This window comes from Macaca thibetana, chromosome 15, assembly GCF_024542745.1.
Source record: "Macaca thibetana thibetana isolate TM-01 chromosome 15, ASM2454274v1, whole genome shotgun sequence".
Lineage (NCBI taxonomy): Eukaryota > Metazoa > Chordata > Mammalia > Primates > Cercopithecidae > Macaca > Macaca thibetana.
The window spans coordinates 50606650-50625322 of record NC_065592.1 but is presented as its reverse complement, the minus strand read 5'-3'; positions in this window follow the sequence as shown (position 1 = coordinate 50625322).

The following is an 18673-nucleotide window of genomic DNA, read 5'->3' as shown; positions in this document are numbered from 1 at the left end:
TAATACTGTTTAGATGTTTTACTGTTCTTCATTTATGAGAGCAGACACTTCTAAGATGGGAAATGTGTTCTCATGGTACACATAATTTGTACTATATCTAAATAAACATAAAAATTTTTAAAGCAGAATTTTACATGATTTGCTACCAAGTGAAACAGAATCTTACCTGCGAGAATCAGTAGGGTTCCACCTGGCCTAGATAACCACTTATGACTATACGAACCTACAGTAATTACTTATTTTGAAGATTTATGAAGATAGCTGGATGGACTCACTGAGAATGGTTAAATAAACACTACAGAATAATAGCTATACATGCTTACTGTCATGGTGAGCAACTATTTTAGGGTGGCACACAGCGGTAAAGAAATTTACCAAGACAGGAATGATTTTAAAAGGGTAGATTTATTAATGAAAGTTGGGCAGGTATGTTGCAAGGGAGCAACAAGCAAGACAGCAGAAAGAAGGTTGTCTGCTGTCTGCCAAGAGGCAGGAGCTGGACAGGGAGCTTGCAGACAGGATGCTTGGGTGCAAGTAGGCTGTGAGCTGAGTGCCAGTGACAGGACATCTGAGAGGTAGCAGCCTTTTGTGATTGGCCTTATTCTTCTTGGAATATTTCCTCTACCCCTGTTTCTGTTTCTGCCAGTTAAGCCCGTTTTTCAATTTTCTTTTAACTCCTTAGGATTCTGCACTTACTATATACTTGCCATTCATAATTATCCATATAAATCTAGGAGTAACAGGATGCTTCTAGTTCTCCCATTCTGGAAACTGATTATAGCTCTCATCTATCAGTTAATAGGGAATTGTATATTTTCGGGTTCAGTTAGAATTTGTCTTGCGACTGTCTTCCTCACTTGTATGCAACAGGCCATGTTTCTTTCATAATGACATTAATTATGAAAATGTTTCCCAATATGCCTTTGTTCAAATTACACATAAAATAAAATGTTGATGACATTCCTAAGTAGGCTTTATTTTTGTACTAATTTCCTACCACTCATGCATATGACAGTTTGATTTTGTCATTATTCCACTGTGTATCTCTCTGTTTCATACGAAATCATTCTTTTCTATTTTTTTCTATGTTTTGGTACCATATTCTTCATCAGCAAGATGGTAGTGTATGGAGAATGGGGAGACAGGATCATAATATCAGGATCATAATATCAGGTAAAGTCTGAAGGAACAATTATGATAGAAGCCAAAGTGGTAATGTATTTCTTTTTATAACAGAAAGAAAACCAAACATAAAAAACATGGTTACCAGAACTCATTTGTTAGATATTATTACTAACTGCCCTATCTGTTTGGGGTATTTTACAGTTATGTTATTTGAGTATCATGCCCTCTATTGGATATGGTACTAAGACTTCTTTCCAAAGCTCTTCTAGTTAAAATTCAAAGCATGACATATCAATTATAACAAATGTACCACACTAATGTAAGATGTTAGTAATAGGGAAAACAGGCATGGGTACGGGTGAAAGGTATATGAGAGGTCTCTGCATTTTCCATTCAGTTTTCTGTAAACATAAAACTGGTTCAAGAAATATAGTGTATTAACTTAAAAAATTAAAAAGAAGAAAAAATTATCAAAGAAAAATACATTTTGTACAACTGACCTGAAAAATATTTAGCATATTTAAGATTTTTAAGAATGTGACAAACATATTCATATTAATTAATAATCACTTTGTAACTAATAGATATTGTTTTCTGTTTTTTGAATTTGTAAAGTGCATTTTATGAAACTTTATAGCTTATCTATTCAAAATTACCCAAAACTTTGATGTTGCCATTTCTCATTTGAGAGTTCACAAATGTAGAGAAAATGATTTCATATTATATAAGACAATAGCATTGAGTATCTCTAAAAGTGGAGAATATAATCGTATTGTCTGGAATAATATTCAGTCCAAATACGAATAGATTTACTGAGCATAACAAGTAAGAGCTTTCTTTGATTGCAGGTCAGGAGGTGAGGATGGATACATTTCTTCTCCTGAAAACAAGTATCTCCAGTTTTTGTTGCTAATCTTCCTTATCTAATGGGTGTCAAAGTAGCAGAGAGTTTCCTTAAAGTTGTAAAGAAAATATTTACTTGATTTTATAAATGGAAATGGAGAAAATGATGGCTCCTAAAGTAATTTGTAAAATATCTGTACAATATGTTAAACAAGTCCTCCTCAGTAATTGCTTTCTAAAAATGTAATTTAAAATTACACTTCGTTTTACAGCTGCCATTCTAATCAGTCAAAATATTGAAATGCCAGCATCTTGGTTATAAGAAAACAGGAAATATCATGTTAATCAACATACTTACTGAAAAAGGAGGTATTTTAGTGGAATTCCTATGTCAACATGTTTTGACATGGTTTTAGCAGGGGCTCACCTAGTATACCTTTGTTAGCAATAAGAAAATCATCAATTATTCATATCACTTAAAAATCACACTTTATAATAAATATTCCTTTGCCAAGTGATGGTCTGAAAACATTTCAATATATAAAGATTTATATTTTCTATCTATCTTTCTCTCCCACTTTCTTTGAAGAGATTTTGTTTCTACCCCTACTAGCTTTCTGCAGTCAGTGTTTCCATCTGTGAAAACTCAAAGAATTTGGCTTTCACTTTTTTTTTTCCACCACATGCATTTTCAAACTAGACGAAAAGCTGTTGGATGTCATTGTCCTTACAGATATTCAAATGCCACCAAATTGTGTTTTTTTTTTTTTTTTAATACAAGTAATGGTAGCATCCCAGCTGTCTAGATGTCTGAAAAAAAAATCATTTGCTGGAAAGAATTCACTTGGCTTTAACTCACCTCAGGAATAATGGAATTGAAAACAAGTACATGGAAAGGGATCAAGAATACAGTGGCAAAAGAAATGAGAATCAATTAGTGGTTCAATGTGTAATACTTCACTCTATTTAATTAAATTGATATTTATTGATCTCCTATTACACACTGTGCTTGGCACAGTGGGTGATATAAAGATCAATTGGACATAACTGCTGTGTTGTCAGAACTCACAGTCTACTGAAAAAGATAACAAAAGGATAAAAAGCAAGTTCAATTCTAATAAGCTCTGTAATTGAGCTCTAGACAAAGAGTAAATTAAACAGAGATGGGGGAGATTGCATGTGACTGAATAACACGGGAATAATTTACCAAGGACATGACTTCTAAGAGAGATTATGGAAGATTAACGGAAGTTTAAGTGTAGGGAAAGACAATTGAAGTATAAGGAACACGATGAGTAAAAACATGTAGACAGAAAATGGTCAATTTTAAGGAAACAAGTTCATTATAGCTAAAAGTTATTGCTAATATATATTTCCTTTCCACCACAGCAGTTCACTGAAAATACTTCTGGCTGTCCATCTGTGAGAACTGAATCAGTATGCCTTGGGAATTATAATCACATTGCTATTAAATTATTTACCCGTTTACTCAACAAACATTTATTGAGTGTTAGGGCCTACTCAGTAGCCGCCTACACACAGTAAATATGAACAAAATTGAATTTAATGTGTTCCCTTTAGCGCAGGTATAAAAGGGCAATAACATACACAGCTGAATGAATATTTGATATTTTCTCCTACTCCTAATACGATAGCCTACCACAATTGTATTGATGCTGGCAGAAGACACTAAAATACAGGGTCAGAGATTAAAAAATAAAATAGCTCATTACGCATAACACTAGCAGTAGCCAGAATGCACTGATTGCCCAAGACTCAGTCTTCTCAGAGTGACACAAAGTGAACCATGTCAAAGACATATATGCAGTGGGTTGCATTAGAGGAGAAGAAACCTGAGCTTTGGGAACATGAATCTTTTATAATAAGCAGCAAGCATGCCTGACCTTTGCTCTAGTGGAAAAAAAAAAACCCAAAAACCATAAACCAAATAAACCAAATAAAAAGCTCTCTTGGTCTAACAGGACTGTTTGATATACCAAAGAAGTTCTTGAAAAAATAATCCAGAACAAAGAGAGTCAGTGGCTCTATTTACAAGATGCACAGAAATGTGAGGAACCTATGAAGAATTGTCTCCCTATCAAGTTTAAATAAAGAAAAGGGAATTACTCTTCCTGACTAGCAAGCAGAAGGGAGCAATGTGTCATGGACACATTAACACTTGAGTTGGCTCTTGTCAGTTATGATATATAAATATAAAATGCTAAAGAAGTATATTATAGGCAGAAAGACAAGAAAAGAAAGTTATATGTGTGCTGATAGAAATATATGCAGAATTTTGGGTGAAAAGAAGGCATTTATTTGGCTGAAGGAAGTTTGGATGTAGAAGAAAATGCAGGGGAATTGATTCAGAAAAGGAGTGTTAGTGCCACGTTATGGAGGTGATTGAATAATCTGCCAAATACATTTTTTTTTTCTGTAGAAATAGTAGAGAGCCATGAAAGGTCTTTAAGTTAGGTAAAAATGAAATATTTTCATCTGGTTTACAAAGGAAATGTTAGTAGTTTTATGAGAGAGATCAAGAGAATTGGGATTAGAGGCAGAAAAGGGAGCAGGTGAGAAAGGGATTGCAATACCTGATAAAGGTCTGTGTATAAATTGAGAAGTTTGCAGAGGTATCTTGAAATTTTAACTGATGGGACTTTTTGACTAATTAGATTAATGGCATGAGGATAAAATTCAAGAAGCTATTTAGTTTCTTAGCTGAGTGAGAGGGAAAATGATGCTAGCAACTAAAAGCAGCCAAAAACCAAAACGAAACGAAACCAAAACCAAATCAAATCAAACCAAATCAAATGAAAAACAAAGGGGTAACTCTCTATCAAAGGGAAAATCTAAGTCCCGTTTTCAGACATATTTATGTTCATGTACCAGGGAGCCATTTAGCTGTAGGAATCAAGTACATAGTTTACAATTTAAATCTTGAGCTTCAGGGAGAAATTGAGCTATAGACAGGATGAGATCCACAGCAGTTGCACAAGCCCCCATGAAGGGATCTACACTTTTCCCTGCCTTTGCTGTCTTGAAATTCTTAGTGATATCTGAACAGAGAGCTCTGCTTTTTCATTTTGTACTGGCCTCACAAATTATGCAGCCAGTCCTTACTGTAGATTTAAATTTGGAAGTCATCACTCTATTAGGAATAAAGTCATTGGAATAAGTGAGATTGCCAAAAGCAAAAAAAAAACCAAAACAAAACAACAAAAAAAACACGTAACTTTAAAAAAAGACGGAGGTAGAAACGGGGTGAACCTACATTAATCACAGAAAAAATAAAGAACCACTGGAAGCAATCAGAAGTGATCAGCTACATCCTTTTTTTGGTGGGGGTGGGTGGGACCTGCTCTTAAAATGTCATTGTCTTTCCTCTGAACTGCTGTTCCAAAGTAAAAATCTCTTATAAAAATCACTCGTGCTCCCCATTAATCTTTTTTCACATATGAGACAGATTGTTCTTTTCAAAATAAAAATCAGATTTGTAGCCCCTGATCTCCATGGTGTAGAATCCTTCAGTTACCATCGCCGTTAGGAAAAATAAGCAAGCAAAGAAATAAATATTTAATTTGCCCCACCTAGCTCTTCGTGGTGTAGCTACTTACTCTCCAGCTTCATTTTATATGCTTCCCCTATCATTCCACACACTCAAGACACTCTACCTTTTATTCATTTCCTTAAACTAATTTTGCTTGCTAATCTTTTCTTCCACAAAGATGTTGCCATCACCTCAGCTAGGAATGCCATTTCCCTTGACGCCCATCCATGCCCACAAAAAATTGAGCCATTCTAATGTTTAGATCATATTTTTAACACTAAGGGCTCCAACTACTAAATCTCCATCTATCACTAAGGATAGGTCAGGAGCTCAGTTCAAATCTTTAATAGAACTCTGAATTATTCCAATATAGTGTCTGTCACAAAATTTAATTTATAAATTCATTTTATGAGTGTCAGTTTAATGTCTGTCTCTCTCCAGAGAGTGCAAAGTCCTTACGGTAGGGACTATTTGTATTTACATCATTGAATAGTAACACATAGCATAAAAACCTGGTGCATATTTATGTATTCTTTCAAAAAAAACTCAGTAAATGTTATTGAGACCCTGATATGTGCAGTTAATTATTCTAGGAATGTGACACTTAAATAAAATCAAACAAAACTTCAAATGTTCCCATCTTTATAGCTTATATTCTAATAGGAAAATGTAAGAAAGAAAGAAAAACACGAAAACTAAAAAAAAAAAAAAAAAAAAAAAAAAGAAAATTGTATTTTAGAGATCAATGAGTCCAACTACAAAAAAGGCAAAGTAAGTTAAGGCAAGCTGAATTCTTGCATGGGGGTTGGGAAAGCAGTAGTAGTAAACAGGATGATCTCAAGATTAGATCTAAATGAGAAGGTGATATTTGAGCAAAAATCTGAAAAGATTAGGGGACTTGCAGTGCTGATATGAGGAACAACATGCAGGACACAGGGAACAGACAGAGGTGCTAAAGTAGTTCACCTTTAATTTTCAAAGAACATGAAGTAGATCTGTCTGATGAAGTGGAGATAGGAAGGGAGAAAATATTGAGAACAGTAGTATTCCTGGCATATTTCATAATCAGTGTTATGTTAACACGTTCCTCCTCTATGTAAGAGTTTTATTTTCAGTAATTAACATGATATAAAACAAATAATCATGGTGAGAAAAGAAACACAGAATAAGTACCCTTCAATTGATGACATGTATAAGTTTAAGATACTTAAAAGCAATTAAAAGTTAAAACTGCAAAAGACTTTGGGACATTCTATATAATGATACCATTAAATATTTAAAAAATTAAAATAATTAAATGCTACAATACAAAATTGGGAAATTAACAGATTAATTATTTTTCATTATATCAATGAATTTTGGAAAAAAGGTGGACAAATGTATTCTTGCATATTGGTTTGTCACAATAATGAGTATTATTAATTTCTTTCTTGAGCTTCAATTTCCACAAATTGTCTACAGCTTTCAAAAGCGATCTTCAATATTCAAATGTGATAGACAGCAGTGCCAGATTTTAAAATTTATCTTGGCTCATGGTCTCTTAAAAACACGATTTATTAATTTTAATTATGGAAGTTTTTTTTAAATTTTTTATTTTCATAGGCTATTAGGAAACAGGTGGTGTTTCATTACATGAGTAAATTTTTTAGTTGTGATTTGTGAGATTTTGGTGCACCCATCACCCAAGCAGTATACACTGCACTCAATTTCTAGTCTTTAATCCCCCACCCCCTTCCCACCCTTTCCCCATAAATCCCCAAAGTTCATTGTGCCATTCTTAATGCCTTTGTATCCTCATAGCTTAGCTCCTATTTATAACTGAGAAAATATGATGTTTGGCTTTCCATTCCTGAGTTACTTCTCATAGAATAATAGTCTCCAATCTCATCCAGGTTGCTGCAAATTATGGAAGCTTTTAAATGAAGCAACATACATACTGACAATAGTTGAGATGGAAAGAAAAGGTCATATTTTCTGTAAATCTTGAAGAGAGAGCTGAGAAGATAAGTAAGTATGAGGGTATGAGGGAGTAAAAGAGAAAGAATAATTTCAGTTTTTGGCCTGACTCTATAAAATGATAAAGTTCCCATCAGTCGAAAGACTGTAGGTAAAGCCAGTAAGATAGAGTAGGGAAATTATGACTTCACTTTTATGCTGCCAAATTTGATATTTTTATTGGAACTCCAGGTGGATATATCCAGTAGGCAGCTGTAATTATGATCTGAAGTGGGAAGGGAGACTTGAACTGGAGATATAAATGTGAATGTCATTAGGATACAGCCATGTACATGGATGAGATCACCCAAGAGGTCATTGTTGGTAGCAAAGACAACCACAGAGTCAGCCCCAAAGGAGCAATATTAAAAGGTCAGCAAAAGGAGAAAATGGATAGGGCCTTGCCCATGAGATATAAGACTAAGAAAGAATGCCTGGTCACTTGAAAGCTAGGTGGGAATATTGTATGCAGGAAGCAATAATCAACACTGTGGTAATGTTGTTTATTCCTTATGTAAGATAAGGAATGATAATTAACGATTAGAGTTAGTATTGTGACCTTGATAAGAACAGGCACCATGGAGTCACAGAACAACAGCCTGATTGGTGCAGGTAGGTGAGGGATTAAGAGGAGAGGAGATGGAAGCGATAAATGTAAATAACTGTTTCAAGGGAAGCCAAAAAGAAAATAGGAGCATTTCTGATGGGAATAATTCATTAGAGAATGAATAAGCTGATACTGGACATAATAGGATTAGTCCCTATGTATTCAAACAGATTGGAAAATTGAGGCTGTGAAGTCTAGGCATAGAAAAAATGAATAGTTTCCTAAAATTACCTCTTTACTCTTGCTGATAGAGGTAAAAGGTCTGAGGGAGGCACAGTCTTAGTCCCCGCACACTAATCACTCCTTTTCCTCTTTGTCCTAGAATTCATTTTACCTTGAGTGTGGGTGGGTGTTCTGTTTCAAATATTGCTAAACCCATAGTCTTTTAAATAAATGAGTGAAAAATCAAACTAAACTAATCATACTAAACTAATTACATTCAACTAACAATCATACTAAATATGAGAAATCAATGAAATAAAAAGGGCAAGTTGCTTTAAAAATATAAAACCACCCAATCTTCTCCTCTTGCTTTTCTTCTTTATTGATGCTTTTTTCTCTCATAACAATAATTTTCCAAAGTATCAGGTAAGCAAAATACTAAGGATGTTAGATACATATAGTTAGATACAAGGAACCTGCCTACTTTTATATGTGAGTTTTTTGATTTCTTGTATCTCTAATTAGCCCAAATTTTCAAATTTTCTCTCCAAAAGAAAAATCTGGATTATTTTATTAAATGTAGGATTAGCAAATTTTCTGAAAACTACGAGTCTTAAATTAGTCTACAGGACAAAATTAAGAATCATGATTTAATGGACTTTATAGTTTCATCTCCTGTAAGAAATGATAGTTATGTTTATTAATTTGGTGTTTTTATAATTGGGTAATGATAAGTTTGTTCGTTTGTTAATTCGGTTTGTTTTTTAATTGGAGAGACTTGCAAGGTTTGTGTTTTGTATTTATTTGAAAGGCTGTCACTAAGAAGTGTTATGTGGCTATTAGCAACTTGAAGACACAATTGCTTTAAGCAGCCATGCCATTTCATGTTGAGAATGTCACTGAAGAAGTGACATAGAGATCCTGTATGTCTACTGGGAAATTTAATTTAAAACAATTTCTCCCATATTATAGGAATTGAATAGATTTGTTTCAGCTGACATTAAAATATATTTACCATAAATAGATGAGGAAATTTTTTTCCTTTTCGTTTTCTTGTTCCTTTGGACTATATTCTTCTGGTAAATAAAGACTAAAATTTTAATTAAAGTGATTAAATACATTTTATTTCTCATTATGACTTATCGCAGACACATTTTAAGAAAATAATAAGAACCCAGGCAACTGAGACCAGAGATACATCTTATAATTGCTATCTCCTGTGATGAGAAGCAAGAGCTTCCTGTAAAGGTGTTCAGGCCTGTGGATTTAAGTATTTCATGAGACAGTGGGGAAAGGATGTAGGTGTCTATTGGAAATAGGAAACCTGGACATTGCGCCACTGAATACCTCCCTTCTAGTTTCCATATTTAGAAGGACTTTTGTCAGTTTTAGTCACTGGGATTTCACTTCTCAAGTCTAATTTACTGCAAATGAACAAATCATCGATTGTAGCTTGGTAGTGTTTAATCACATTTCCCATCTTCATCTGCAATAACTGATAGTTCCATGATCTTCGGCCATGAGAGATGTCACAAATTCAATGATGAAATATGTTGAGTTTACGCATTTTTCAGTTCTCTCTCTTAACAATGAAGTTATGGGAGAAATGATTCTAGTATAATTTTCAAATCATGCACTCTACTAATTATGCCATTAAGATTAGATACTTAGGTCAATTATACAATTTTTTTCTAGTTTCAAATTTGTTACAAAGTATAAACATAGAGTTGAATAACACAGTTTTATGAGGAATTCTACAATAAGAATGCAAAAAGTATTTCTGGAGTGTTTACTACTAAGTGTGCAGTACTCTGCTTTAGATAAAAATGAATTGAGTCAAGTGGTGGTGTTTGTTATATAATAGACCCATCATGTGCTGAAATAGAGATATAAGGCTGTGAGGATTTGATGTGTTTCACTATAACGATATACCTATTTTTACATATCTATATGCTTGTGCATATAAATCTCTGTAGAAATTTAAGATTTGCTTGTAATCTTGTTTGATATAAGTCTATGTCTGAGGATGAATCTACTCTCAAAGTGTTAATGTAAACAAGTTTCTAATCTTACCCAGAACATCTTAGTATTTGAAGGGGAAAATTCTCTCCTGTGAACAACTGGCAATTCCTGAAAGCTCCTGCCTAGGCTCATCTGTTTCCTATATGTTTCCTTTGCCTTCAATTTTAAACTTGTCGCGGGGTAAAAAACACCTCTTCGGAAACATGTCATATGCCATGATGTGGTCCATACAGATCAAAACTATAGGTTCATGTATTTTTGAAGACTAATTATTATTAGGTTGAAAACATGAATACCAACTCTATAGCTTCTTTCGTCTAACTTGTACTCTCTCGAAATACTTTTCAAAGATAGATATGTCTGATAATTCTGAATTTAACTTGATGTAACTCTGTGATGTACTCTAATCTCATAATCGGGTTTTTACTTTCTGGATCTCTGTGTCATTTCCTTAACTGAGAAACTTCAGGCTGTCATCTCATATACAGGTCGCACATTTTAAATAATCTTTCCAAATAATCTCAACAAAGGAATACTACATTGGTGGCAGCTTATAAAATGTTGAAGAAGACTTAAAGTCAAGTGCCACTTATTTCTGGGTTCATAAGTTTTAAAATTATATGACTGAAATTAATTTTTATATTTTTCTCAATATATTTTTAAATTTTGTATTATTAGAAAAATACTTTTTTTGTAGTTCTAAAACTCAATAATCAAAACGCAGGGTAACAAATGAACTATCAACTTAAATCATTGGCAAATCAATTAATAATATGCACCTTCTAAAATTGAAAGTCAAATTGCTATAATATTAAATCAGTATTTAAACACTGATTTCCAGCTTTCTACTCAAGTACTTTTACTGCTACACCTTAACATTTACACAACAGAACTAGCATATCAAATAATCAATACATTCTATAATCAATTTGATACTATATATGAGAATATTTATCTTTATATTTTATTTCTTCAATTTATTTGGGGTGTGTGTATGTTTCTGAAAGTGTATGTGCATATATTTGCGTATGTCCGATTATGAGAAACAAGTACAGAGAGTGGGCAGATGAAAATGGCATGAGTTTTAAAATAATGACACTGAAGAAGGAAGGGGAAAAGAGATACTTTGCCTTTTGTTGATTGTGAGATATATATTGAAAGTGAAATCTGCATGGAATTTTCAAAATACATTCATACATCCATATACATATACATATATATACACACATACATATACATATATACATATTCTTTTGAAAATACAAGGTTTGAGCTGATATTTTGCTGAGAGAGAAAAAAAAATTCCACCTGTGAACAACAGGTTTGGACTGTACCTGCGGAGTTTGGTCCCGTACATAATCTTCCTTTCCTGACTGGTACCCTAAACATTTCAGATAGGCTTAACCAGTCTCCACTGTCTCAAAACCAATTTGTTAATATAACTCAAGCTCTCTCTCTTTTCTCTGAGGTTGCTTTCTTGTGTGTACTGTGTTGCCTAGCGAAGGCATATGCAACCATGTATCCAATATTCTATATGTATTATACCTTTATGGGAAAGTTTGAAAACAACAAATAATTAATAAGTACTAAGCAATTTAAAATTAACTGAAATCTTAATTAAACATAACAATTTAATTACCAAGTTATACTTTCTGCAGCTAAATAAAAACATTAATATAAGTGAATAATATTTAATGTGAATGAATATGGGGTAATTTTGGTATGTAGAAGCATAAACTCATTGGGATATATCAAACTGTAAAAAAATTTTAAACAAAAAAAAATTGAATACTTCTTCTTGATTCTATTTATTGTGCTTCTCTGCTTGGACTCTATTTGATACAGTGAAGCTATTATCCACTCTTCAGAATTGAGACAACTCTATAAACGCCTCACCTATCACTTACTAGAACAATTTGGGGATCCACCTACCCCAAGTTCGGAGTGACATTGCAACTTAAACGCGTTTGTACAAATTTTACTTTTTTGTGACTTTTCAAAAACTGTCAAAAATAATCTTGACAATCAAATTTAAATGTATATTTTCTTCTTTGAAATAAAAATAAAGTTAACTAAACAAGGATTTATGATATCACTCATCTTCAATTGAAATTGATAAATGCACTTACTGGAGCTGTAATATACAAAAAGCAATAAAATAAACCATGATTTAAATGAGAAATACAAGGATAACATATATAAACATTAATTCTAAATAGATGCTGAAATCTTACTTAAAGGGATAGACAAATCTTTGAATATACCAATTTAGATGAATAGATGTTTCTTATGAAATTAATGGAATAAATCTATTTTCAAGTCCTTATGGTATACAGTACAGAAAAAGAAACATAGGATTCTTTCCTTTTTCTTTTCAAAAACTTACTAGAATTTTAATTCCTGTTTTGTTTTGTTATTGTTTTCTTGAGAATTTAAGAGCACTTGAAGTTTTTCTTGATTGCATTTAACTAAAATGTTATTTGACTATAAATTTTTCTGAAGCTTAATCTTTTTTTTTTCCTAGGAAAGTACCTAAGTATCTTAACTTTATAACTTCAGCAATTGTTAGTATTTCTTAAGACAAATTATCCGATTTTCAATAGGGATGTAACCATTATTTCCCTTTCTTGTAGAACATTTTGGTTTTTAAGAAAGTACTCAATGATGGTTAATTTTTAAATTATCTTATTCTGGTTGTAACTCCAGCATAAGTCAATTTTGTTTACTAAAGAAAAATCATTATATACTGCGGTTCTACAGGGGCAGAGACTATACCCATTTTCTATACCTCCTGTATTTCTAGATCTTCTATGTTTTATACATAACATGTTAAATGCAATTTAGTTGCTTAAGTCTTTTTTGAATGAATATATCAATTCCTTTGAATAAGATAATCACCCTTCCACCTGAGGAATTATCAGCAGGTTTAGAATTACTTAGAATTCATTTAAAGTCTCCTAAAGCGGTTGTCCCCAACCTTTTTGGCACCATGGATCGGTTTTGTGGAAGACAAATTTTCCACAGGACGTTGGGGGTAGTGGGGTGAGGTGGGGCAGGGAATATTCAAGATGAGACTGTTTCACCGCAGATCATCAGGCATCAGTTAGATTCTCAAAAGGAGCTCACAACCTAGATCCCTAACATGCACAGATCACAGTAGACTTTGTGCTCCTGTGAGAATCTAATTCTGCAGCTGATCTGACAGGAGGTGGAGCTCAGGCAGTAATGCTCACTTCCCTGCTGCTAACCTCCTGCTGTATGGCCTGGTTCCTAAAAGGCCATTGACTTGTAAAGGTCCAAACCCAAATGTTGGGGACCCCTATCTTACAGCAAAGGCATGTGCAAACCTGTATCCCTTTCTTCTCACTTCCCCTTACTTTAGCTTCTCTTCCCATCAATAAGGGCTATATATTTGATTAGAAAGAAAAAAGATAGTTGCAGGAAAAGAAAATTTATATACATCTAAACAGTTTATATACATATATGTATACACATATTTATATGTATACATTTATATGTATATATGTATATAAACTGTTTAAAATAATGTGTATATATGTGTGTATATAAACTGTTTAAAAATAATGGAAACAAGAGAAGGTAGGCATGCTAGAAAAATATTCTAGCCTTAGGAAGAGATCACTCTGATTACCCTTATGCAGTCATATCACTTCAGCTACTTCTTTAGAAAGCAATAAGGCCCATATATTTTTAAATTATATTTTAAATTGGAATTTGAAGTTAAAAAACACACCCGAAGTGATCTGCAGCAGATTCCTTCTTTGATTTTTCTTTCTTTCAGAAAAGTATGAATTGTATTAATTCATTATCTACAACTGCATTCCTTACAAGTTCACAACCAATAGCCAGCCCCTACATAAACCAGTTTTATGAAGTCATCATAAGAAATAATAATGAGGGCTGCAGAAGACATTCAGAGATGTTGGGAGAAATTGGTGCACAGTGTGTGTGAGGATTGAAATAAAAAGATTGATACCAAGTCTAGGACAGGATAACTAAGCTATTGAAAACATCAATAAACATGGGGAACAAAGGTATTTTATATTTCCATCACATGACAACTTATTTTTCTAGGCTTATCTCTGACCTCCCCCACATATCTGATTCATCAGTATTTTTCCTGATCATTTTCTGATTGCAACACGTCCTTTTATGACCTTGGCCTATATTATTCCTACCATCTAGTATGTTTTGTCTTAACCGTCACTTTTCTTTCCCTACCTAGAAAGCTCACTTTTTTTTAATCAAAAACCTATCTAAAATTATATCATATACTCTCTCAGATCACAGTGGAATAAAACTGGAAATAAACTCCAGAAGGAACTCTCAAATACATGCAAATACATGGAAATTAAATAACCTGCTCCTTAATGATCATTGGGTCAACAATGAAATCAAGATGGAAATGTAAAAATTCTTTGAACTGAATGATAATAAGGGCACAACATATCAAAACCTCTGGGATAGAGCAAAAGCAGTGCTAAGCATTAAATGCCTCCATCAAAAATTCTGAAAGAGCACAAATAGACAATCTAAGCTCACACCTTACAGAACGGGAGAAACAAGAACACTCCAAAACCACACCCAGCAGAAGAAAAGAAATAATGAAGATCAGAGCAGAACTAAATGAAATTGAAACAAACAAATGAAAAAGACAAAAGATAAATGAAACAAAAAGTTGGTTCTTTGAAAAGTTAAATAAAATTGACAGACCATTAGCCAGATTAACCAAGAAAAGAGGAGAGAAGTTTCAAATAAGCTAAATTAGAAACGAAATGGGAGATATTACAACTGATACCACAGAAATACAAAAGATTATTCAAGGCTACTATGATCACCTTTACACACATAAACTAGAAAAACTAGAGGAGATGGATAGACTCCTGGAAATATGCAACCCTCCTAAATTAAACTAGGAAAGTAAAGAATCTCTAAACAAACCAATAACAAGCAGCGAGATTGAAATGGTAATAAAAAATCGCTAACAAAAATAAAAAAGTCCAGGACCAGACCAAATCACAGCTGAATTCTATCAGACATTCACAGAATTGGTACCAATCCAATTGACACTATTTCAAAAGATAGAGAAAAAGGGAATCCTCCCTAAACCAGTCTATGAAGCCAGTATCACCCTGATACCAAAACCAGGGAAGGACGTAACAACAACAACAACAACAACAACAAAAACTACAAATCTATATCCCTGATGAAAGCAGATGCAGAAATCCTCAACAAAATACTAGCAAATCAAATCCAACAGCATATCAAAAAGATGATCTAGTGGATCCACCATGATCAACTGGATGCAGGGATGGTTTAACATATATGTCAATAAAGTGTGATACACCACATAAACAGAATTAAAAACAAAAAATCACACAATCATCTCAATAGATGCAGAAAAAACATTTGACAAAATCCAGCATCCCTTTATGACTAAAACCCTCAGCAAAATCAGCACAGAAGGGACATACCTTATGGAAATAAAAGCCATCTACAACAAACCGATAGTCAACATTATACAGAACAGGGAAAAGTTGAAAGCATTCCCCTCTGAAAACTGGAAAAGACAAGGATGTCCACTTTTACCACTTCTATTCAACCTCATCCTGGAAGTCCTAGCCAGAGCAATCAGACAACAGATAGAACTAAAACTCATCCAAATAGGTAAAGAGGAAGTCAAACTGTCGTTATTTGCTGATGAGATGATTGTATACCTAGAAAATCTTAAAGATTCATCCAAAAAGCTCCTAGAACTGGTAAATGAATTAAGCAAAGTTTCAGGATATAAAATTAACATATACAAATCAGCAACTCTGTTATATACCAACAGCGACCAAGCCGAGAATCAATCAAGAATTACACCCCTTTCATAATAGCAGTAAAAAAACAAAACAAAAAGCCTAAGTACTTAGGAATATACTTAACCAAGGACATGAAAGACTTCTACAAGGAAAATTACAAAACACTGCTGAAAGAAATCATAGACAACACAAACAAATGGAAATACATCCTATGCTCATGGATAGGTAGAATCAATATTGTGAAAATGACCATACTGCCAAAAACAATCTACAAATTCAATGCAATTGCCATCAAAATACCACCATCATTCTTTTCAGAAATAGAAAAAACAATCCTAAAATTCATATGAAACCAAACAAAGAGCTTATATAGCCAAAGCAAGACTAAGCAAAAAGAACAAATTTGGAGGTATTACATTATCCAACTTCAAACTACTATAAGGTCATAGTCACCAAAACAGCATGGTACTGGTATAGAAGTAGGCACATAGACAAATGGAACAGAATAGAGAATCCAGAAATAAAGCCAAATACTTACAGCCAACTGATCTTTGACAAAGCAAACAAAAACATAAACTGGGGAAAGGACACCCTATTGAGCAAATGGTGCTGAAATAATTGGCAAGTCACATGTAGAAGAATGAAACAGGATCCTCATCTCTCACCTTATACAAAAATCAACTCAAGATGGATGAAAACCTTAAATCTAAGACATGAAACCATAAAGATTCTAGAAGATAACATTGGAAAACCCCTTTTAGACATTGGCTTAAGCAAAGACTTCATGACCAAGAACCCAAAAGTAAATGCAAAAAAAAAAAAAAAAAAGATAAACAGATGGGACTGAAGGGACTGAATTAAACTAAAGAGCTTCTGCACAGTAAAAGAAATAATCAGCAGAATTAATAGAAAACCCACAGAGTGGAAGAAAATCTTCACAATCTATACATCCAACAAAGGACTCTTACCTAGAATCTACAAATAATGCACACAAATTATCAAGATAAAAAAAACAAATGATCCCATCACAAAGTGGGCTCAGGACATGAATAGACAATTCTCAAAACAAGATATACAGATAGCCAAAAAACATGAAAAAATGCTAAACATCACTAATTATAAGGGAAATGCAAATCAAAACCACATTGCGATACCACCTCACTCCTGCAAGAATGGCCATAATAAAAAAAATAGATGTTGGTGTGGATGTGGTGAAAAGGGAATACTTTTACACTGTTGGTGGGAATATAAATATTGCAATGAAAAAACAATGTGGAGATTCCTTAAAGAACTAAAAGTAGATCTACCATTTGATCCAGCAATCTCACTACTAGCTATTTATCCAGAGGAAAAGAAGTCATTATACAAAATAGATACTTGCAGCACAATTTGCAATTGCAAAAATATGGAACCAGCCCAAATGCCCATCAATTAGTGAGAGATAAAGAAAATGTGGCGTTTCCCAACGTGGGTAGGCATTATCCAATTCCTTGAGGACATGAATAAAAAAAGCAAAGTAAGTTAAATTCATTCTCTGACTGAGTGCTTGAACTAGAACATCCACTTATTTGCTCTTGGCGCTCCTGGATGTCAGGCCTTCAAACTACACCACTACCTCTCCTGAATGTCCAGCATGCAGACAGTAAATCATGGACTATAGTCTCAGTTTACATAACTGTGTGAGCCAATTTCTTATAATAAATTTCTCAGTTTGCGTAATCATGTGAGCCAATTTCTTAAAATAAATGTCATTTTCATTGTGTGTGTGTGTGTGTGTGTGTGTGTGTCCTGTTGGTTTCGTTTCTCTGAATATCACTGAGTAGTGCAATCAGGAAATTCCTTCCTGTGAGTTGTGGAAATTGGAGTTTTGTGCCATGGCCAGACAATTTAGAATCATGCTGCAAGGGATGACGAGTTTTCTTTAATTGTAATTATTCAAGGCAGTCAGTAAATATGAGTAAACAAATAACATAAAGAAATATCTCATAGATAAAAGGATTAATGTTTCTGATACTTCTACGTAATTGTCTTAAAGAAAAACACCTTACAGCTGAGGGTCTGATTAGACATAGATATACGTGTGTCTTGGCTAACAAAATATATCTAATACATTTTTTTATTATCTGTGCTACATGCTTTTTAAAAATTCTTTTTTTCAGTGTTTCAGAGTCCAAGGACTAGTCAGAAGCACTGTTGATTAGACTCCTAGTCAGTCTCCCTTCTTCATCCACTCATGTTAGTTCTTTAAAAATTACACAAAATAGTATAGGCTATAATATGATTAGGCTTGTATCTCCACCCAAATCTCATCTTGAACTGAAATCCCCATAATCCCCATGTGTCAAGAAAGAGACCAGGTGGAGGTAATTGAATCATGGGGCTGTTTCCCTTAAGCTGTTCTCCTGATAGTAGGTGAGTTCTCACGAGATCTGATGGTTTTATAAAGGGCTCTTCCCCTCTTGACTCAGCACTACTTTTTCCTGCTGCCTTGTGAAGAAGGTGCCTTGCTTCCCTTTCACCTTCTGTCATGATTTTAAGTTTCTT